Source organism: Macaca thibetana, chromosome 6 (assembly GCF_024542745.1).
Source record: "Macaca thibetana thibetana isolate TM-01 chromosome 6, ASM2454274v1, whole genome shotgun sequence".
NCBI classification, from domain to species: domain Eukaryota; kingdom Metazoa; phylum Chordata; class Mammalia; order Primates; family Cercopithecidae; genus Macaca; species Macaca thibetana.
Genome location: NC_065583.1, coordinates 12,606,659 through 12,629,989, shown reverse-complemented (window position 1 = coordinate 12,629,989; position 23,331 = coordinate 12,606,659). Strand labels below are relative to the sequence as shown.

The 23,331-nt window shown below is 45.9% G+C and overlaps 1 protein-coding gene across 2 annotated transcripts in view; it reads right to left on the bottom strand.

The window, feature by feature from the left end:
• The window catches only part of SLIT3 (slit guidance ligand 3), a 641,932-nt gene that overhangs the window by 438,394 nt on the left and 180,207 nt on the right, over positions 1-23,331 (bottom strand). Inside the window, exon 1 of one of the 2 annotated variants that reach the window (XM_050794633.1) lies at positions 7,531-18,995. The exons of the other annotated variant lie outside the window; for it this stretch is intronic. The gene's annotated coding sequence lies outside the window, so the exon portion shown is untranslated. Of the gene's footprint in view, positions 1-7,530; positions 18,996-23,331 lie in introns of those variants that run through there. 2 annotated transcript variants of the gene reach the window in all.

Here is a 23,331-nt window from a genome sequence, read left to right as displayed (position 1 = left end):
TCCTAATTGTTTAGAGCAGGGGTTAGCAAATGTTTTTCTGTAAAGGGCCAGATAGTAAATATTTTGGGCTCTGCAAGTCTTAAGGTCTCGTTCACAACTACTGGACTCTGCCCTTGTGCCTGAAAAGCAGCCATAGATATGTAAACGAGTGGGTGTGGCTGTAATTTCATAAAACTTTACAAAATAGTTTGCTTGTGTTTTACCCACAAAAGAATGAAAGGAAGATGGACAGAATTTGACCCAAAGTCACAGTTTGCTGTCCCTTGGCTTAGAGCATACCTTCCAACAAGCACATCTGTGTTTTATGGATTAGGGATGGATCTAGGGCATCACACCACAGCACCAATGGCTACTGGTATATACTGAGCCACTGAGATGTAGCCCATCGCTATGGGCATGATCTCATTTAGTCCATTCAACATTCCTATGTAGTAGTAGAATCCATACTCCCACTGAGTCAACTGAAGCTCAGTGGTATTAAATATTTAAGGTCACACAGCCGGTAATGAGTGGAGCCAAGATTCCTTCCCAGGTAGCGTGACTCCAAGCCTGCATTTTTAACCACTATATTACAATGTCATCCTACTGTTAAAGGGAGAAGAGGTGGAGTGCAGACAGGTCACAAGACAGCTAGTCCATCATTTAAGTCCCAGGTGGTTGTAACAATGGTTGTTAGATGCTTCTGGTGCACCATTTCCCCAGGAATATGCACAGATAGTTTGTCTGCAATTTCAGGTAACAGAGCTCCTGAGTGCCGCACATGAACCTCGGGTTAAGATTCCTTGTTAGGACCCATGAAACTGGGAACCTATTCAGTGTTGAAATATTACCATTTGCTATCTCTACCTGAAGCATGCACTGTTACCTGCCTATAGGGCCAAAAAGCTGTAACTTCTAACTCCTCTTTCTTCCCCACTTAATCCATTAAGTGTGAGATATGGTATTACAGTTTGCTTGTGTTTCACCCACAAAAGAATGAAAGGAAGATGGATAGATTGATAGATGGGTGGGTAGATAAATGGGGAGGAGGAAAAGGAGAGAGGAATTGGGAGAGGAAGGAAGGAAAAAAGGAGGAAGAAAGGTAGAAGAGAAAAGGAAAGAAGGAAGATAGGAAAGAAGGAAGATAGGAAAGGAGGGAGAAAGGAAAGGAGGGAGAAAGGAAAGGAGGGAGAAAGGAAAGGAGGGAGAAAGGAAAGGAGGGAGAAAGGAAAGGAGGGAGAAAGGAAAGGAGGAAGAAAGGAGAGAAAAAAGAATCACACTGTGAACTATAGATGCATTTTTAAAATTGTATCTATCCAATATGCTTTCACCTTTTTGGGACGGTTTGGGGAACTGTTAAAACTATCAAAGGCAGACTACCGGGGAGATGTTTATTCTACGAAAAGAGTAGTTACAGGATGATGTCAGCTTAGCAGTCACAGACATTTCTGGCCATAGGGAGCCATTGGACGAAGCAGTCAGGCGCAGCAGCAGTAGCAGGAGGGCTGTCAGGTTGACACTGGTACCTTGGCGCTTGCTCTGTAGACCCCCCTACAAAGGTCCCAGATGCTGCTCCTCATCTGCCCTTTGTTAGGTCCAAACCCTGCTCCCCAGGCACAAGTTGGAGGATCAAGTACATTTTCCAGTCCGTTTCATGCCAACTGAAAAGCTGAGACCTGCCAAGGCCTGAGCTTTTAAAAATATAAGTGGGGAACCCCCAGGGAGCCTGAAGCAGGAGCCATTCAAAATGTTCTTTTTAAAAATTTTTAAAATATACTTGACAAGTGCTTTCTCCCCATTTGGGGAAAACCTGTCAGAAAGGATGCCCAGAGCAAAGGGAAACTCTGACCCCAGGCAAGCTGCCTGGGCCTTCCCAATGGGTATCCCTGAGCTCCGGCTTGATTTTTTTTGGAAAGCAGGCTTCTTCTCACATGCCTTAGGGTTAATTATTCAGTCACAAATTACTCCAGGAAGAACTTCTCTTTCTATGGAGCCAAGTGACCAAGTGTCTTTCTACAAACAGAACCTCATCCCTTTTAATGTGGACACCCCACACCCAAATCACACATGTGTGTGTACACACACAGTATACACGCAACCAATAACTATGCCCAATCATAGGCACATTTTTGGCCTAGATGTGAATCTGCTCTTAGTAGATGCAGAAGGTTTTTGCTCCCAAGCCCACAGCCTAAGGAGAGATGATTTTTATGACCTTAAGCTAGAATCTGAACAAATGCTGGGATGCACAGAGGACTCCATTTTATCAGTGGGATCTCCATCTAGTCCACACATTGCATGATGCTAGTCAGATGTTCGCAGCTCTGACAATTCCAGAAAGAGAGATGCCGTGTACAGTTTAGTAGACATGAAATAGCTCAGCAAGCACACGCAAGAGCAAAAGTGGATGAAATGGATGACATCGACGTGCCCACCTACAAATGTGTCAAATGATAGGAGGGTTAAGTGTAGATGGTTTCTGATGAAGATGTCATTTGATCACACGTCTCCTTTACTGGACACAGTCATTACAATGGGATGATTGTTCAGGTGCAAGAGGCAGGATTCACATTTTTCCAACCTCTTTGTACTTTTCTTTCCCAGAGGAGCATTTCTTGAGAAGCCGGAGGAATTCTGCTGATTACATCTCCAGCACAGCCACATTCCAGTGGGTAGGAGGGTCACACACTTGGGCAGGCAGAAAAAGGCCGAAGCACTGAGATCCCAGGTCAGATCTCAGATGCCTGCACCCTTCCAGCAGCACAAAAGCTCATAGCCTGCTCCTAGTTGCCTAGTGGCTACTGGTGGCTACATCTATGACCTCTGCTTGACCCTCCAGAAATTCCCTTGAGGATTTAAAGCAAGCATCTTCCGTACCCCAGCCCCTCTCCCCAGTGTTCTGTCATCTCACCTTCTTCCGACCTATCCCCTTCCTTGTTTCTGGAGGGATAAAACAACCTGAGGAAATTCTCTGCTCAGCAAGGAATATGCCTCTCAGGCTATGGTTTGGTGTTGGCACGAAATAGACGATTTGCAGGCACAGAAGCCCCCAAGACAGTGGCCTTGACATACAAACCTGGCAGGATGGTCTCAGGGTATCTCTGGGGGCTGGTCCTATCCTCATGCTTGTGTGACTTGTTCATCATCCATTCAATTGTTCATCGTTCCTTAATTCAATGAACACTTCCTTCCTCCTAGCTTCCATTCCTTCCCTTCCATGTGCTAGACACTAGGGATGCAAAAAGAATCACTAACACATGTTTAGCAACTACTGTGTGCCCTTCACGGTGCTGACTGTTTTCTAGATTTTATGCCATTTTATTCTCATAACCTTTTGATTAGAAATGATTATTAGCCCTATCTTACAGATATGACAATTCAGCCTCAAAGTAGTCACACAGCTATTAGGTGCTGGAGCTGGGATTGAAATCCAGGCAGTCTGACTTCACAGCACATCCTAGTCCTAACCATGCCATATCCTGACACAGAATGCTGGGCAAGACCTCAGTGTGTGCTCATGGTGTAGTAGGCGAGGTGGCCAGGTAAGGGGAGGATGGCCACATGATGTAACAAGTGCTACCAGAGGGGAATCTAACCCTGCATTATGGCAGGAAGGCAGGCAATGTTGCAATAAGATAATATCTAAGGTGTGCCCTGAAGGCAAGGAGGGTATCTGCCAGCTGGAAGAGGCAGGTCCAGGCCCACTTTCTGGGCTTATTTGAACGAAATCAGACTGACCATGAGCCAGAAGGCAGTTTCTTTCCTGGGGAGCAGATGTCAGAGAGATGACTGGCCTTTAGCTTGGAACACCTTGTTCCACTTCACCTCTACTTATCTCATCACCCTGCCAAGTCTCTCTCTGGCACTGCTAATGCTGGGGGTAAGTGATAAAACAGAGTGGAGCGTGCGGCCTGTACAAACAGGTAAGTTCAAGCCAGTAGAATGAGGGATCCAGTCCAAAGCTAGAAGAGCCTAGGAAGAATGGTGAACACGGAATCCCCTTGGGCCCAAGGAGACGGTGATAAACACCGTGAATCAGATGGGAAGGAGAGGACAGAAAAAAGCCCTGGACTTAACAGTTGGGATCAGTCCTGGCAAAGTCACATGAAGGATTTGTGAACTTGTGTCAAATCCTTCAAACTAGATGAGGCTTCATTTACCTATTAGTCAAATGGGGAAAATGGTACCCACTTCCCAGGATTGTCACAGCACAAAGGCAAGAGTGGAAGAAAGCGCTTAGTAAATGGAAGCAGGTGAAGAGTTTCCCAGAATAAAGGAGTCAGGAATATGGGTCCATGCTGTTACTTAGGTGCAGGAGAGATTGGTGGCTCAGCCAATGAAAATAATGCTAAACCATTCCTTCCGATCCTGAGGCGGGGGACAAAAGGGACACAAACACACTAAAAGTGTTACTAAAAGTAACCTTACTGTAACCATCTGCCCCAGAGCCTCCACACTAAGTCCACGGTGGTGGGAAGGCCAAGTAGACACTGGGTTATTCCATCCTCCAGAGCCCCTGTGACCAATTCCAGGCATCTCCATCCTCTCCATCTTCACCAAAGGAACAGGGATACCTCACAGTTTAAGAGGCTGACTCATTAGGGTTCTCTGGGGTCACTGGCAGATGACAAGCTGATGCAGGAAAATCCCATGTGTCAACAAACCCTGCTGGCAAGAGAATGCTAGTTGCTGCCTCTCAAAATGTCCTTCTGTTTTTTTAAAAATAAATAGCCCAGAATGGGAGTCAGAGTGAAAGCTGACCATTGGAGTCCCCCCTGGGCTCATCCTGCCTACCTGGTTTTGAGTTCTATTTGCTTTAAAAAAGAATAGTGAGTTAATACTTAGCATATTTCATTTTGTCCTGAGTGCCATGGGAGGCTGAAATTAGTGTTTTCACTTTGATGGTCTTAGAGAGAAAAGGAAACTTGGCTGTCACCTTCCAAGAAGAAAGCCATGAATGTGGGCATCTGGAGGCAATACGACTTTGGTTTTTGCTGCACAATATTTAGTCCAGAAGAACAGCCCACAAACATCCCACCCAAGGTCATTACTGGTCCCTTGAATGGTTCCTCTTCACAGGACAGGACATGTGTAAAGATGAAGATTGTTTTCAATGCCTTAGTGTGACCTCTAGACCTCCCACCATGGAAACTTGCTCTTGGGAGGGGTCCCCAGTCTCATTCACATTGAAGTGTGTTAAGAGATTAAATTATTATCCCATGCACAGCGCAATAGGAATCTAAGCTTTAACTACTAGAATGGAGATCTTCGACTCCATGAGACTCATGAATGCTCAGCCATCTGCCTCCATGACTCCTTGGTCTCCCTGCCTACACCATGCCCCCTCAATTCATTCTCCACAACGCAGCCAGAAAGAACTTCCTCAAATGGAAATATATTGATCATTTCATTGCTAAAAGAATCCCTCAACAATCTTGAATCAGTTTCAAGAAAAATGATCCTGCCACTCATACCCCTCTCTGGTCTCAACATCTGAGTGCCCCAATATGCCTGGCTACTGTTTGCAATATGCTCTGGCTACCCTCACCACAGGGCCTTTGCACATGTTATTCCCCTCTGCTTAGAGTTTCTTTTATCTTCTTCTCCACCCCTCTAACTTTCTATATAACCTTCAAGACTCAGCTCAAGGATTCTCTACTTTTCAGTGGGCTTTTTAAACATCCCCTCTACTCCAGACTGGATAACCCCAGAGATCCTGGCCTTACCCGGCACTAACCATTCAACACCGCAGTCCTAGACTTATTTGTCTTTTCCAGCAGAATGTGAGCTTCTTGAGTGAAGTGACCCCTGTCCTATTCACCTTGACCCTGACACCTACCAATGAATATTCACTCCATGAATGAATCCTGTATTCTTGAGGGCAGTCAATTTGCCCAGTAGTCCCGAGAAAGTCACGCCACTGCCTATGTGGAGCTGGCCAAAAGGAAACGTGTGTTGGGCTGAGGATAACTGGGGACATCCCCTGCCTGAAGGGGACAGTTGAAATCACTCCCAGTTTGAGGCCACTGCAGTCAAATCTCCTGACTTTTCAAAGAACATAGACATTTTTGGATTATATATATCCATGTTCATGAACATGAACATATATACAGTCGTCCCTCAGTACCTGTGGGGGACTGCTTTCAGAACCCACCCCAGGATACCAAAATCCGTGAGTGCTCAAGCCCCTCAGATAAAATGGTGTCGTATTTGCATATAACCACTGCACATCCTCTCACATACATAAAATCATCTCTAGATTACTTATAATACCTAATGCAATAGAAATGCTATGTAAATATTTATTAGATATATTTTAAAATTTGTATTATTTTTATTATCGTATTATTTTTTCCCAAATATTTTTGATCTGCAGTTGGTTGAAACCATGGATATGGAACCCCTGGATACAGAGGACAAGTGTGTGTGTGTGTGTGTGTGTGTGTGTGTGTGTGTGTGTGTGTGTGTAGGTAGAGAAAGAGAGAAAGGGGGAGAGGGATTTATTATTAGGAATTGGCTCACCTGATTTTCAAGGATGGAATATCCCAAATCTCCCATATTAGGGAGAGCAAGATGTTTTACTCAGTCTACAGGTTTAAATGTTAATCTCATCCTGAAACATCCTCCCAGAAGCCCTCGGAATGATGTCTGACCAAATACCTGGGCACCCTGCAGCTGAGCTGAGCTCACATACAAATCACAAGTCACCTCTCTTCTAAATCATTGGATTTTAAACTTGTTGTAACCTTAAGAAACCTCCTTTTTTCTTCAAACTGCATCTTCCCTACAACTTGACTGGGATAATAAAAATTATAATACTAATAAATAACCATGATAACATTTCTGAGTGATTACTTTGTCCAGGCCCTACTCATGGTATTGTACATGCATTAACTCATTGAACTTCCACAGGAATCGTATGAGATAGGAACTATTAATTATTCTTCCCATTTTACAGAGGTAGAAACCAGAGCACACAAAAAGAATGGTTAGATAATATATTCAACACAAAGCCGCTCGTAAATCGTGAAAATTGCTTTTGCATCCAAGCAGTGGGATTTTTATTTACCCATCACATTGTGTAAAATAGACAAGTCAAGCCTGTTTTATTTGAAGTGGAGGTTCAGGCTCCTTCTTCCAGGCAATGTCCTGGAGTTATAGCCTCTGAGAAAGGGTTTGAAAAGCCCTGGCCCAGGCAATCCTCAGAGTCTGTGAGAAAAACTAAGCCGAGGATATGCTGTGGTCCTGGCTGCATTGAAAAGTCAACTCTGCCTGGTGAGTTTTGAAAGCAAGTGGCTGTCAGGTCCCCCAGTTGTCCTTTGGGCTGAGGCTTTTCCCATTCTGGGTATATTTTATTTCTCTTTGCAAAATGCAGGGATTAAGTTCCCTGTCTCAAAGCCCCTTCCCCAGGGTAGGCATGCTGTCACTGGGAGGTGGGGCGGTCTGCCACTTTCCTAGGTCCAGGGTGGAACTGCTTGCAGCCTACAACATAGGAACTTTCTGAAAACATGGCCTGGCATCCCTCTTCCACCCATCCCCATGTCTACTCACCCCTCGGGCCAGGGCAGGCCTGCTCAGGCTGGGGCTCACCACCCTGCTCAGATGCTTCAGCTGCTCTGTGCTAAACTTTCCTCCAGACCCATCTGTGAACTCCGGACACACTCATTCCCAGGGCTGGCTACAACTTGTCAGGGATCCTGTTACTCCTGAATCCAGTTTCCAAAAACAATACTGGGACCGATACATTTGCCCTGATTAAATTGGCCCACAACATGCTTCTCACTTAATTCTCCTATTTTGCTTCTTACCTCTCCTTCTCTGGGTTCCACCCCTCAAAGCTCAATTTGGAAATACCCTTACATTTGATCTGAAGGTGGGTCCTTTGCCAAGAGGTGCATCCATGAAGCCACGCCAGGAAGGAGCCAACATCCATGGAACCACCTGCCTTTTGTGCATGTTTTCTTCTAAGCCTCAGTGATGGAAAATGCCCGAAGAGCAAACAGGCAAGAAATAAATAAGCTCACGCAGAACTCCAGGGCAGAGGAAGCGTACGCTCGGCTCAATCACATTTTCCAATTTCCTCTTGTATATTTTTCCTGACATCTTTGCATAGGGTAATTCTGATGAGGTTTTCACCTGTCAAAATGAAAAGGCTTTAAAACTAACAGCCAATTTCACACAGGGGTCCTGTTTAATCTTAAGTCAAAGAACCATTGAATGCATTGATGAACTTTGGGTCAACAAATGGATTGGCGGGTCAGCTTTCTCCTTGGAAACGGGGCGCAGCCATTCATTCCACCTTGGGCCAAGCCTCCAGCCTTATCATCTTCTCCTGGTCATGAGTTTTGGTGATTTTTTTTCTCGTATTTTGGAGAGGGGCACTTCGTGGATCCACTCACCCCTATGTCTGGTCTCCTGGCAACCAAGGAATCATCTGGGAGCCAGACAAGGTTGTCACACCCCGTTCAAGAATCAGCAGCTCAAAAGAAAACTCTCAGGGGCAGAAAAGAAAGAAAACCAGAGATTTATCAGTTTTTAGGAGCTAGGCTAACCTGCCCCACATTCTGGGTCTGCCCTTCCAATCGTTTCCCCTTCTTTCCAGGGTATGGCATTTTGAAAGAAACATGCACTCCATTTTCATGTCAAGAGAAGAATTAGTGTCTCAGAAAAGCCTCAAGTACGATTGCATGTAATTGTTTTATAGATGCTGGCACAGGTTCAGGGAAGAATGGGTTTTTAATACCAAATCTTTCCATTTCCCTTTGTTTGCCTGTGATTTGTGGGCTCTGTGAACGGCAGGTTTCTGGCAGATCCACAATTTCGATTTCCCCTTTGTTTTCTCACGACTCGTGGGTTCAGGGTTTCTTTTATTTTTTCCATGCGTCACAAATACTGTTTAATGTGGGCGGGGGACGGCTTCCCTCACCCTCCCCTGGAGACACATCATTTGGTTAAACCGCACATAAATTTAACCTCTCTCCAAAGAACTATTAATGATTCTAATGCACATATATGTACATGCTTGCACAGATCGAGAAGGCTTTTCTTTTTCCTTTTTAAACCAAGGAAATACCCAAGGTACAACTTCTCGCCCCATCTTTATCCTCATGGAAAAAGCAGTTTTCAGGCAAATAAATGCAGACAGGCTATGCTGACTGTGGTGAGAACACACTTGTCCGAAGTCACGCCAAGTATTACCAAGGTTGGAGTTGCCTTTGGGGTAACAGGCAGCTTCAGGGTCATCAGGCCTGTGCAGATTAGACACACTCACCAGACAATACCCCTGAGGCCATCCCTGGATAAACCAACATGCTCCAGAGCAGGGAAAAGTAGAAAGCAGGATTCATCTGTTATTGTTCAGCTCCCACTTATAAGTGAGAACATGCAGTGTTTGGTTTTCTGTTCCTGCGTTAGTTTGCTGAGAATAGTGGCTCCCTGCTCCATCCATGTCCCTGCAAAGGACGTGATCTCATCCCTTTTTTATGGCTGCATAGTATTGGATGGTGTATATGTGCCACGTTTTCTTTATCCAGTCTATCATTGATGGGCATTTGGGTTGATTCCATGTCTTTGCTATTGTGAATAGTGCTGCAGTGAACATACATGTGCGTGTATCTTTATAATAATGATTTATATTTATTTGGGTATATAACCAGTAATGGGATTGAGGGGTCAAATGGTATGTCTGCACATAGACACATGGGGGGAAAACAAAACACGCTGGAGCCTGTTGGGGGTGGGGCGGGGGCGCGGTTGAGAGCATCAGGAAGAATAGCCAATGAATGTCTGGCTTAATACCCAGGTGATGGGTTGATCTGTGCGGCAAACCACCATGACACATGTTTACCTATGTAACAAAGCTACACATCCCACACATGTACCCCAGAACTTAAAAGTTGAAGAAAAATAAAAACAAGATTCATAGATCAGAATGCAGAAGCCAAGGGTCCTCTTTTAAACAGGTGTGTCTGAGAAAAATCCCTCTGGCTGCAGTTTGGAGGGGAGACCACAGAGCAGCTAGTGCTGGGACTGTTCAATAGTATGAGTGACTTGTGATGAGGGTCTGTATCAAGGGCATGAAAGGGGAGGAGAGATGAGGGAACTCAATGGAGATTTCTGTCAAGTGAACCCTTCCTTAGTATCTCCAATGCAAAGTGAGTCATTTTGATGTGGCCATCTTGCTACAATCATCCCAGCGCCAAAATTGTATCAACATGCGAAACACTCTTTAAAAAAATCACCAGTATTGAGTCTAACCCTCATCATCCCTGATGCTTCACCATCTCTGACATCCTCCTCAATCTCTGTCTCAGTTCTCAGCTTCCCCATCCCTGATGCTACTGTACATACTGCATCCCCTCTCTGTCTCCCTGTAGCAGACAAAGGCATCCTGTCTTGCTAGGCATCACAACAGATACTGATAATTTACTAACTTCATTTCTAGGTCACGTCAAAATGACCCTGTGTTAAAGCAGCGGGCCAAATATCACCCATCCTTATGCTGAACTTCAATTAAAGCAAAAGTCCTTCTGTTTTTGCAGATGAACCTGCAAAAGAGAGAGAGCTGGGGAGAGAGTAGTACCCTGTAGAATCTTTAGCCAAACCCAGCTTCGCTTAGCATTCCAAGGTCACTCGCATCTAGGGACAAGCTGCAGGAGCAGGTGAGATGCTGCCAAATGTATCAGAGGAGGCAGCACCTGGCAGCCCCTAATCCAAGGCCTCCTGCCCTGCACAGGAAATGGTCGCTGCTGGGCGTCCTTGCAGCCACTTCAGCCAGACCTTCCTTTCCTTCTAATTAACACTGAGCAGGCTCCACAGTCCTTGCCTCCTCATGGCTGCCCATATGGCTGGACCCTGCTCCCGGCTGCTAGCAGAAAAGATGAGTGAGGCTGTCTGTCTCCCTCTCTCTTTTTCATAGATCAACCCTGTGGCTCACACTTCTCCCAGCTTAAGCTTGTATTCCCAAATGTGTAGGTGTTGGGGAGCTGGACAGGGTGGAAAATCAAGCTTCCCTCTTGATTTTATAGACCTTGATGCATTTCTCAGTTTTATTTAATTTCATAAGAGCTGTGGTCTGCATACCTCCCTGGAGCTAAGAGCTGTATAGCACTGGTCTTTCATTGTAAGTAGATGTGGGTTTGACATTCCTGAAGGCTTGAAAAAAAATTATTATTCTAAGCTTTGTGCTTTGAACATGGTGAGCCAATTGGTTAGATTTCTGCATGGTGATAACCTCTCCCAAGGGGTGACAGCCCCAGGGAGGAGGCATGGCAGGGCTTTTTAGAATGACAAATGGGAGGCCCTGGCCATGCTGGGATCACAGGGAGCCTGGGAATGTGCAGAAGGCTTGGAGCCTTTCAATCCTCCTTGTTTGGGTCTGGCTGCCCGACTTCAGCTTCGGTAAGAACCACCACCTGGCTCTCTTGCTCCAGCCCAATTCGCCTTCTTTTAGTTTTTACAATGTCTCTCACACATAAGGGCCTTGGCCCGTGCTGTGTCCTCTGCCTGTACTACTGTTCTAACTGCCTCCCCTCATGCCCTAGGCTTTGCTAACTTTCCTCTTCCTTTTAATTGCAGCTTGAGAACTCCTTCAGAGAAGCCTTCTTGACCTCAATGATCGGGCTAAGACGCTGCCCGGGCTCTCCCATCACCAGCAGGATGTTCTGCTCATTCTTCACACTTATTTTGGCTATTACTTCCCCTTAGACATGTAATGCTTCAATCCATACCTCTTTCCCCCAGCAGACCAGACCATAGCTCCTCACCAAAAGCAAGAGCCCTACTTGTTTTTGCCCCAAGGCATCTGATGCAGGTTCTAAAACCCAGTAGCTACTCAATGAACATGCAGAGTAAATGAAAAGCTAAAAGTTCTCCAGATGGAAGGCAAGGAACAATTACTCCCAGACAGTGGGAGACAGTGGGAGAGAAGAGCCTTCAGGGTCAGGCAACCTGGGTTCAAGTCCCGGCTCTGACATTTGGATGCTGGAGTCACCACGTTTGAGAATGGATTTCTGGCAGATCTAGAGAGAGCTGGCAAAGCACACTCCAAAGACCACCAGCACAATGGATCACTGGCACGCATTCTACCATGGATCCAAAGACCAGAGGAATCTTTCAGAGAGCTGTTCCTCCAGGCTAGGGAAGAAGGTGGGTTGGAGGAGAGGTAGAGGCAGAAGAAGGGCACAAAGGAGAGACTGGCTCAATTGTTGTAAGGGTGAACCATGGCAGCTTCAGCAGCTAGAGATGACTGGAGGTATCTGGAGGTCTTGAGGAATGGTTGAAGCCATGGCTTGGTGAAGGACTCCTCTTAATGCTCTTGGTGGATGGGGTAGCTTTGAGAAGGAAGTCCCTCTACATGCCATACTTCAGAAGGAAGATGTCCAAAGGCCACCTTCATGAAAGCCACCTCCTCTTCACTGCACACGCTCACTAATCTGCAATGGAGAAGCTCCATGAGGGTGGACGCTCTGTCTGCCTTGTTCTCCACTGTGTTCTCAGCACTAAAACACTGCCTAGCACAGAGTGGGTACTCTATGAATCCTGGCTGAATGAAGAAAAGACTAGTCAGTATCCTCATTCATATGCTCTTTTAGGCCTCTGTCTGTGGTGGACAGGCCCTTGGGGGGCCTCCTGATTATTTTCTGCCAACTTGTGTCCACATCTTTGTGTGATGCCCCCCACTTGAGTGTGGGTAGGACCTAAGACTTGCTTCTCACTGAGACGACATGGCAAAGGGGATGGGATGTGACTCTTTTGATTAGGCTAAGTTATATACCAAAGGCAGTAGGAAGACACTCCCAGGATTACATTATGTTATATGGCAAAAGTGATAGAATGTCACTCCTGGATTAAATTAGGTTGCATAACACTCTGTCTCAGAGGACTGGAGAGAGATTCTCCTTGTTAATGTGATGAAGTAAGGCATGAAGCTCACTTGGCAAGGAATAGCAGGACATGAGGGTGGTTTCTCACCAACAGCCAGCAAAAAGTGGGATCCTTAGTCATACAGCCAGAAAGAAATGAATTCTGCCAACAACTGAATGAGCTTGGAAGAAGATTCTTCCCCAGTCGAGCCTCCAGATGAAATGCAGTCCAACCAACACCTCGTTTACAGCCTTGAGAGACCCTGAGCAGAAGATCCAACTACACTGTGCCCAGACTCCTGATGTATAGAAATGTGTGATAGTAAATGTGTGTTGTTTTAAGCTTCTAAGTTGGTAGCAACTTGTTATAGGGCAATTGAAAATGAATACAGCCTCTAGACCTTTAATCACACTTTTCTCTCTCTCTGGAAGAACAAAACTAAGGGATTCTCACAAGACGAAATTTAGGCACCACTATCTCCAAGAAGACTTCCCTGGTTCACTCTGCTCTCATCTTAGGAGTCTCTGGTCTGTGTTCCTGCAAAGCTCCCTATGTTTTCTCTATAATACTTTTGATGCTATGTTGTCCCTTTCTGTTTCCATATTGACTTCACTCACAAGGCTCTGAGCTCTTTAAGAGGCCCTGGCTGCCTTCTGTTTTCTTTTCTCCCTTCTCCTACCTTTGTCACATGGTTTTGGAGGGCTTACAGTGTGCCAGTTGCTGAGATGTGAAGTCAAACAACAGCAGGAACATCAAGATCCTTTCTTCATCCTCATGGAGTATCTAATCTAATAACAAGGAGACCTAGTAATCCCAGAATCACTACACCCATGGAGCATGACACTTGTGGATAGATGTCAGGAAGGTGGCATATGGCCAATCACAGTGCCTGTGACCTAGTGAACCAGGGCAGGGAAGGCTCCCTGAAAAAGGTATAGAGTGTGAAAGGTGGAGAGGACATGAACAGTAGAGATGAGGTGAAAAATGGCCTAGGCATGGGGCAGTTTACAGCAAGGCCCTGTGAGGAAGGATGCACGGGCAGTTTGAAAAACTGAAAGTCAGTGAGGCCATGACACAGAGAGGGCAAAGGCCTGTGGGGCAGCAGCAGGTCGTCAGGACAGTCAGAACAGATGTGTGGCACCACAGCCCATGTTATAGAGCTCGGTCTTTACCCGCTTGATGTGCACTAGAGAGTTTCCATCGAGAGGGTGACACAATCCCATATGAACTGTGAAATAATTACTGTGGAAAGTGAACAGTTGGCTGTAGAATAAGGGTTTGAGGGTAGGGTGAGCTGCGCTGCAAAAATAGGAGACCCGTTAGGAAGCTATTACGATAGTCCAGGTAAGAAATAACGTAGGCCGGTGTTATGCGTTGGATTGTGTCTCCTAAAAGGACACTGAAGTCCTAACCTCAAATATCTGTGAATGTGACCTCATTTGGAAATAGGGTCTTTACAGATGATCAAGTTTAGATGAGGTCATTCAGAAGGGCCCTAATCCAATATGACTGTGCTGGAGAAGGGGAAATTTGGGCACAGAGACAAACATGCATAAATGAAAAGTGATATAGGGTACAGGCCTTCTACAAGACAAGGAACACCTGAGGTTACCAGCACTAGGAGAGAGGCCTGCAACAGAACCTCCCTCACAGCCCTCAGAAGGAACCAACCCTGCCAACACTTTGATTTTGGACCTTCAGCCTCCAGAACTGTGAGACTATAAATTGCACCTACTTTGTTACAGCAGCTTTAGGGAACTCATACAGTTGGCTTAGGTCAGGGTCAGCAAGCTTTTTCTGTAAAGGGTTAGACGGTAAATATTTTTGGCTTTGGGGCCATACTCAGCTGTGCAGTTATAACATGAAAGTAGCCACAGAAGATAGGTAAGCATGAGTGTGTCTGTGCACCATTAAGACTTTATTCACGGCTGGGTGTGGTGGCTCACACCTGTAATCCCAGCACTTTGGGAGGCTGAGGCAGGCAGATCATCCTCAGGAGTTCGAGATAAACCTGGCCAACATGGTGAAACCCCAGCTCTACAAAAAGCACAAAAATTAGCCAGGTGTGGTGGCAGGCGCCTGTAATCCCAGGTACTTGGGAGGCTGAGGCAAGAGAATTGCTTGAACCCAGGAGGAGGAGGTTGCCGTGGGCCAAGACCATGCCATTGCATTTCAGCCTGGACAACAAGAGCAAAAACTCTGTCAAAAATACATACATACATACATACATACACACACACACAAATAAAATACTTTATTCACTAGAACAGGCAGAAGGTTGATTTGACCAGTGTGTACTGCAGTTTTGGACTCTGGGTCTAGGGGACAGTGATGCAGATGAAAAGGAGAGGATGCTGTACTAGATATCTGGGGGTATCCTCTGCATCTTGGGTCTCCCCTATGTCTAGTTTAGAGTCGACTTCAGCCAGGGGCTCAGTCCATGTGGAACTCTGGATCTAAACTCACACTGGATGAATGGGTCCTTCGGGCCCAGAGCAAATGACGGGGTTTGAGAGATGGTTTCAAATGTCTCTTTCAGGACTAGCATTCTGGGGACTGCTGATGGGGAACGAACAGTATTTCTGTGTCCATGTGTAGTGTGGCTTGTTACAAAGTAGGTGCCCCAGCCTGAAGGCTCAGTGGGGGCAGGAGAGGCACCGGGGTTATGCACAGTAGCTCCCTTTGTCCTGACACACAGCACAAAGCGGCGCTTGCTCAGTGCCTGCTCCTGATGCTGGTGATAACAGCGCTGACAGTGAGGGGCTCTCAGCCTGAAGGTCATGCAGTTGGTGGAAAGACAGCAGCTTTGGAGTAAAATCTTTGATCTGCCACCTCTTGGCTGCTTGATCTTGGGTACGTTCCTTAATTAAGTTCTCTGATTCTTTTCTCACTCATCAGAGAGGAGAAAGCACAGTGCCAGGCACAAGGTAGACCCTCATGACATTTTAGTTTCTCCTTCTTCCATCTGGAGGCTCTGGGGTCAGCAACCCAGGTTCAAAGCCATCCCAAGTCACTAATGGTGTGAGCTTGGGTAAGTGACTTTACCTCATTTTTGCCCCATGGTGTTAGCTGCAAGGCATACTTTCTAGTGGACCTCGAAGTCTGCTCTTCACCCTCTAGCCTTCTCTGAGCCCTGGGGAGGATAATTTGCATGGACCATATCACCAGCTTCCCTTTGCTGCTGACTTCTAGAGGGGGGCGCCCAGTGGGAGTCATGAGCAGGAGATCAGAGGGCCAGAGGACAGAAGTCACGTATCTATCCCCTGACTCCTCTCTGCTGGGCTGTGGTTTGGAAGTGCTGAGTTCCCAAAAGCCACAGCTTCTGTTGGGCGGCCCTTCTCCCATGGCTACTGCTCAACTTGTTCCAATAACCTCTCCTTCCACGAACCCCTCAGGCCTAGGGGTGGATGTAGCTTCCTGCGGTTGCTACTTCCTCATGTTTAACCATCATTCATAAGCACCTATCACCCATCTATTTGTAAAAATTCTCTTCCTGAAACCCTCTTTCAAAATTATTTTTCATTGTGGGAAAGTATACATAGCATCAAATTTAACATCTGAACGATGTTCAAGTGTACAGCTCTGTGGCGGTAAGTACATTCACACTGTTGTGCAATTATCACTACCATCCATCTCTAGAACTCTTCTTATCCTGAAAAACTGAGACTCTGGGCCCATTCAATAGCAACTCCTCATTCGCCCTTCCCTACCTTCCCCTCTAGCAACCATTATTCCACTTTCTGCTCCTGTGAATTTTCTACTCTAGGTACCTCATGTAAATGGAAACATATAGTATTTGTATTTTTGTGACTAGCTTATTTCACTTGGCATAATGTCTTCAAGGTCTATCCATGTTGTAGCCTGTGTCCGAATTCTTCCTTTCTATGGCTGAATAATATCTCATTGTCTATCTATATTACATTCGGTTTATCTATCCATCCACTGATGGACACTTGAGTTGCTTCTACCTTTTGACTATGTAAGTAATGCTGGCTGTACAAATGATGAATATGGTTGTACAAATACCATTTGATCCTCTTTAACTGTCCTTTTGAGGGTTCCATCTGGGTTCCTACCATGACCCTCACTGATATATAATATATGCCTAGCATCATCATGCCATATTTTTTTTTTTTGAGACGGAGTCTCGCTCTGTCTCCAGGCTGGAGTGCAGTGATTCGATCTCAGCTCACTGCAACATCTGAGTCCCTGGTTCAAGCAATTCGCCTGCCTCAGCCTCCCAAGTAGCTGGGATTACTGACAAGTGCCACCATGCCCAGCTAACTTCTGTATTTTTAGTAGAGGCGAGGTTTCACCATGTTGGGCAGGATGGTCTGGATCTGTTGACCTCCTGATCTGCCCGCCTCAGCCTCTCAAAGTGCTGAGATTACAAGCATGAGCCACTGCGCCGGGTCCATCATGCCATTTTTAATAATTGTATCAATCAAGTGAATGCATCAGTGTATGGCACCCGGAAAGCACTCAATAAGCATCAGCTACTGTTACGATTAGGGAAGTTTTCTGCATATGGCAGAGACTCTTCATCCTTAGCAGCAGCTCAACTACCCTCCCCCACCTAGCTGGGTTGGGACCATGTGACTGCAGTCTAGAGAGTGGAGTGTGACCAGAGTAGGACACATCCCTTCTAAGAAAACCTCCCTACCTAATTCTTTATGCCTTCTCTTTTTCTGTGGGCTAGATGCCCACCTGGCAAGATGGTCCCGGATGCCACGTGTTAAAGACAGCAGAGCCTCCATCTGCCTGGGCCCCCTGATACGTGAACAGAGGAAAGTGCTCATATTATCACCCCTGTTTTACAGATGATGCAGCTAGAAGATTTGGTAACTTGCCCAGCAAGTAGCAGAGCCTAGATTAGAACATAAGCAAGCAGCCTGGCTCAAAGGTCTGTACGCCTCAACACTATTCTACACTGTCTCTCTCCAACTTAGGAACAAGCCTTAGCAGTTAGATTTCCCTTTTCTTGAACAACCCCCAGACTCAGTCTAATCTCAAGATTGCTACAGTGGGAGTCCACGGAGCTGAGCAGTGCACTATAGGTCCAGGGAGTCCTGGTGTGACACTGCAATTTAAGGACATTTCAATCCCCAGTGGTGCAGGCTGGGGAGGGTCATGAGGAGGGAGGGAAAGAGACCTGTGCCTGCAGCTGCTTTCTTGGCCACCTCTGTCCTCCTCCTCCTTGGTGTTCTTTCCTCTTAGGGCTGGTGGCCTGCTCTCACCACCTGGGAAGGAGTCTGGAGAAAGACGGGTCCTCCCTGGCTCCGTGGCGGCAGAGCCGGGATTACCCACTGACATTATAGCTGGCAGCCGTGGGCTGTTGGCACCCTTTAAAAGAACACGATGGCAATTTTCCAGCTAAATTCTCCCAATTAGGCAGTTAGAGAAACATTATCCACCCCAGCATAAAGCTGATGAAATGGAGGAGGAGGGCTGAAGGAGGGGTGCTAATCTGTCTGCATTGGATCCTACGGTTTAGAGAATGTACATATTTCCAGGGGTGCTCTGTGTTCCTGGAGAAGTTTGCAGGGGTCTGATGAGTTGCCTGGGGGAAAACAGGTGATTCTGACTCGGCCACCTGAAGGGTCTTATTCTTCTAAGCAAGGAATACAAATCATTCTCCAAAATCCCAAAGCTTTCTCATCTCTGATCTGGACTGAGTAGGTAAAGGGAGGCATAAGAGCAGAATTACATAAAGTCAGAGCCAGAAGGAAGTTTTTACTTCCCCACCCCACCTAGACTCAACGCAGGGACTGGGAAACAGGTCCATCAAGGAAAGCCCAAGCTGTGACTCAGGCCATGATTCCTGACCGTTTACTCATAGATATTAGAAGAATTCCATGGTTTTCTCATTTACCAAGCCTTTCTTTCCTAAATGTAGGCATTTTCCAGCCATCGTCATATTTAATTCTTATGATAACCCTGAGCAGTAGGTATTCCTGTTGTCCCAATTTGCACACGAGGAAACTGAGACACAGGCACATGTATGGAAGCCAGAACAGGGAGGGATTCCACAGGCAGACCAAGCCAATGTCCGGTCCCTCAGAAAGGCCCAGGATCCTGTTGCCAGAATTCCTAGTCATCAACACACATTGATTTAATGACGATAACGATAATCATACATTGAGCACTATGCCAAGGGTAATCATACATTGAGCACTATGCCAAGGGTATAAACCAGAGTATCTAATTTAATCCTTATAAGTATTTTTATAAAATAAGAGTCATCACTCCTCACATTGCAAATGAGTGAAACTCTGGACTAGAGAGATGAAGGAGCTCGCCTGTGGTTGGATCATGTGGCATCCGATCCTCACGCTTGAGCCAGTGCTCCTGACAGCCATGGAAGGCCACCCCCACTTTGGACAAGGGCCACCCAGCATATCAGGCACAGTGTTCCCTGCAAAGAGGTGGACAATAGTCCTTGCCCTTAGGGTAGATACTCTATAAAGCACCTAAACCAATTAGATAATAACAGAAACCAGTGACAAGTTCCCAGCTAGCCAATGCTAATGGAGCTCAGAGAAAGAGAAAGAGGAAGAAAGAGACTCCCTGGGGCTGAGGCTGTCAGGGCTTCTCTGTGAGAGATAAGGATATGGAGAGATAATTATTGAAGGACAATAATTATTGTTTTTATTGCTATTTTTGCATTTATTATTGTATTTATTATTGCAATAATTACTGCAGGGCAAAAAATCATTACTGCAGGGCAGTCCAGGTAAAGCACTCTGAGCAGAGAGGTGAGCAGGGAGCTGTCTGAAGGCCAAAGAGCTCTCTGGTCTGGTTCCCATGGAAGAAGAGTGGGATGGGAGATCATAAACATGAGCGGAGCTCATACTGTGTAGGGATGCGGATGTCAGGATACAATGTTAGGACTTTATCATTGGCAATAGGGAGCCTTTGAACAGTGGGAGGCAAAGTAACAAGATATCTCTCCAGGATGCATGACCTAGTTATGGTGTTCAGGATGAATCTGAGGACAGAAAACCCAGGAGCCCAGAGACATTGTTAATGAAAGGAAGAGGACATTATGAAAGCTGTGCTGACAGAACATGGCAGCTGACTGGAAAGATCTAGGCAACCATGCCTATTATCATCACTGATAAGATGATAGTCCATGCACATGATCCTTCCATTAATTACGTTTCCTTCTACCACAAGGGTTTCTTCCCCTCAACAAAAGGTTGAGGTCTGAGGGAGAACCAGGCTAATCAGTGCTGCATCATGAGAAGAGGCTCTAACTGCTTGGCACCAGTGCTGGGGAAAAGTCCTCAAGCATGAAGCAGCCTCATGTCCTCTGATTCCCCCCGCAATCATGCCCTACTTGTTTATAGGGAATCTAATAAAAAGCAAGGAGTAGCTGATTGTTGAGGTTTCCCTAGGCCAGCCTCAAAGTCCACAGAGCCTTTCAGATTTACATAACCCTTCAGGGAGGGCTTACTCTCATCCTCATCCCTCATTCACTCCCACAATATTCGGCAGGGGGCAGGGGGCAGGGGGTTTGAAAGGGTTGGCTCCACTGGGGACACACAGCAAATCAGAGGCTGCCCAGGTCTATCCTGTGAAGCGGCGGGAGGCAGCAGTCCTTCTTCATTAATCACAAGCAGTGTGGAATGAGAAGGTACCAAGAGACGTGTGTGTGCCTGCGCTGTCCTAGGGCACCCATAAAAATAGAGAAAGCACCACTTTATAAACTGCCAGGATACATAACTCCACAATGGACTTACAGTCTATAAAAAGCACGGCTCCATGCCCGGATTGAGGAGCTGGAAGGGCCACACTGGAAGTGAGTGAGCAAAGATCATATGAAATGACGTCCTCGGGGCAGATCCACATCACTGGCCCTTCGTGACAATTACTGTGTATGTTCTCCCCCGTCCCCTCCCTGCCTCCCTCACCTCTTCCCAGCCCGATTTCGCCCACAATTCTGAAAAGCTATGGCTGTTTCACTGGGACTTGGCTCAGGTCTGCCAGGAAATGCAAATTCAGGACAGAAATAGTGGAATTTGGACACGATGGCGGAGCCAAGCTGCTGCCAACCTCAGCGGTACCTCAAAGTTTGATGTGGGCAAGAGGAATGGAGGATTTCTAGGGACTAATAGAAGGTGTTAGCCAGAATTCTGTTTGTTTAAAAAGTCTCACCCAACCTGTACCAGTGTTCCCGTTCTTTGGAGACGTCTAACAAACTCTATTCCCTGTGACCCAAAGGGGTTCCTATTCTCAAAAGGAGAACTCTGTTTCTCCTATACAAGGTGACTGCCAAATATTGCCAATGAAGTCAGAAGTAGACTGAAGATATTTGAAAACTCTAGGTTCTCTCTTTGGCCCTTTACATGACACCCAAGAACACGCCACAGCGCTTCCTAAGCACGAACTAGCATAACAAAGAAAATATGCTCTCATACAGGCCCTAGTACAATGTTATGGTTGCCAGATTCCATGATGTGGGCCTTTCGCCTTTCCACTTGAATATTTTTGAAATGTGGCCGGGGGTGGTGGTTCACATCTGTTAATCCCAGTGCTTTGGGAGGCCAAGGCGGGAGGATCACGTGAGCCCAGGAGTTCAAGGCTGCACTGAGCTATGATCACAATAATGCACTCTAGCCTAGGTGACAGAGTAAGACCTCGTCTCCAAAGAAATTTGTTTACATGATTTTTTGAAATGTGCACATTTGCAATGCCTGCATATAAAAGAGTCTGTATTTCCTCAATAATTTGTATTAGGATTTTTATTAGATATGTTGTATGTTGCATTCTGTGGAGCATATATGGAGGACACGTGTGTGCTGAGGGTGGAGCTAAGACCATGCATTGGTTGGTCGTCTTCTTGAATTGGTCTCCCTAGTGATACTGGTTGAAGGTGCCTAGTGACACTGGCTGAAGATGCCTCTGGTCCAGATGCTTCTTTTAGTCTTTGAGGGTTCCTGGACTTTTGAAAGGCCAGGTGAGACCAAGAAAGGGAAAGAAAATTCTGAGTTAGCGGTTTTGTTCTGCTGCTCTCAGGTCCTAGGCAGGACCACGTCAAGACCCATTGTTAACCCAGGAGAAAGCGGTCAAGGCAGTCTGTTCTGGTTCTGTAAAGAAGAAATGACCCAGGAATTTGTAGGATCCATAGGTCTGGAGGATTTAGGACTTTGGCCATCACTAGATGAAACCAGTAGTTGTTAACAAGGAGAGGTACTACCATTTGGCATTTTCAGGAACCTGTTTATGTACAAACCTGCCACTCTGAGAGTGACTCGCTTTAAGAGTAGGTAATACTCTAGCCACCTTTTCACCTGGAGTGGCACTGATGGTATTCCTTCCCTGAGGATACACCCCTTGCTGCTAAAGCCCCAGAAAATAGGCTGCAGTCACATAATTAAATTTTTTTTTTTTTTTTTTTTTACAGTTTTAGTGGTATCCTCATTTTATAAACTACCATTTATGACCACTTATTGTGTGCCAGGCACTATGTGAAAGTGTTCCACATAGATTATATTTATCCCTAAGTGTTAAATTTTTCCCAAATTCCCACGACCAGTTAGTCCAGAAGCTCATGTTTGAATCCCTGCCTGTCTGGATCCAAAGTCTGTCTGCTAAACCATGATACTTGGACTGCTTCTGCAGCTTTTAAAAGCATCAAAGCTGATACATACGGAAGTCAAAGACCCTGACCCAGAACAAAAGTCTTGGAGTTCCACCGAAACAGACTTCTTCAGCCTTGTCAGGCAGATGACACCTGGAACCTATTCAAAATTAAATCACCCAAAGGAACAATTCCCCAGCCTGGACACTTGTGGGTCTCCTAGGAAAGAGCACCCCCTAGACTGAGTTTCTGATCTTCCTGATGGTTTGATAGAGGGACCTCCATATGCATCAAACCTGGTTACACTGCTGATGACTAGAAACTGTTATCATGCTGATTAATGCTGCCATTGTTCAGAGCAATAATTAACCCAGCAGGAAGGACTAAGGGGAATGAAATAGTGGCTAATTCATCTCCAAGGAATTGCCAGGTGATGTTTATTTCGTGAAAACTGGAGGGAACCAAACACACAATCATTTTTCTTTAACTTTGACGTTTTCTGTCTACCAGGCTGGCAGCAGTGGCAGCAGAGCTCTTCCATATCCAATTTCAGGTGAACAGTCAGAAAAGACTCATGCAGGAGGAAAGGGACAGAAGAACATGTCTTTGGCTAAACACCCAACTGTGACATGCTGCCTCTGTGGGTCTCCTGTCTTTCCTCCAACCTTAACATCTTTCTCAAAAGCCAGCGCTCACCTGAGTTGCTAATTAAGTAATTTCCTTGTTTGTCTGACTGCAAGTTTTTTTTCTTGCAGCATTGCCAATTGGAAATGGCTCTTAATTATGTCAACTCATGAAACTACACCAAAGAAAATCCTATCATATCCCTCATTTGTCATATTACTTAAAGAATAAAAAAAGATAAGCCAATGGATGGGAGGCCAATAATAACCCTTTTCATCACA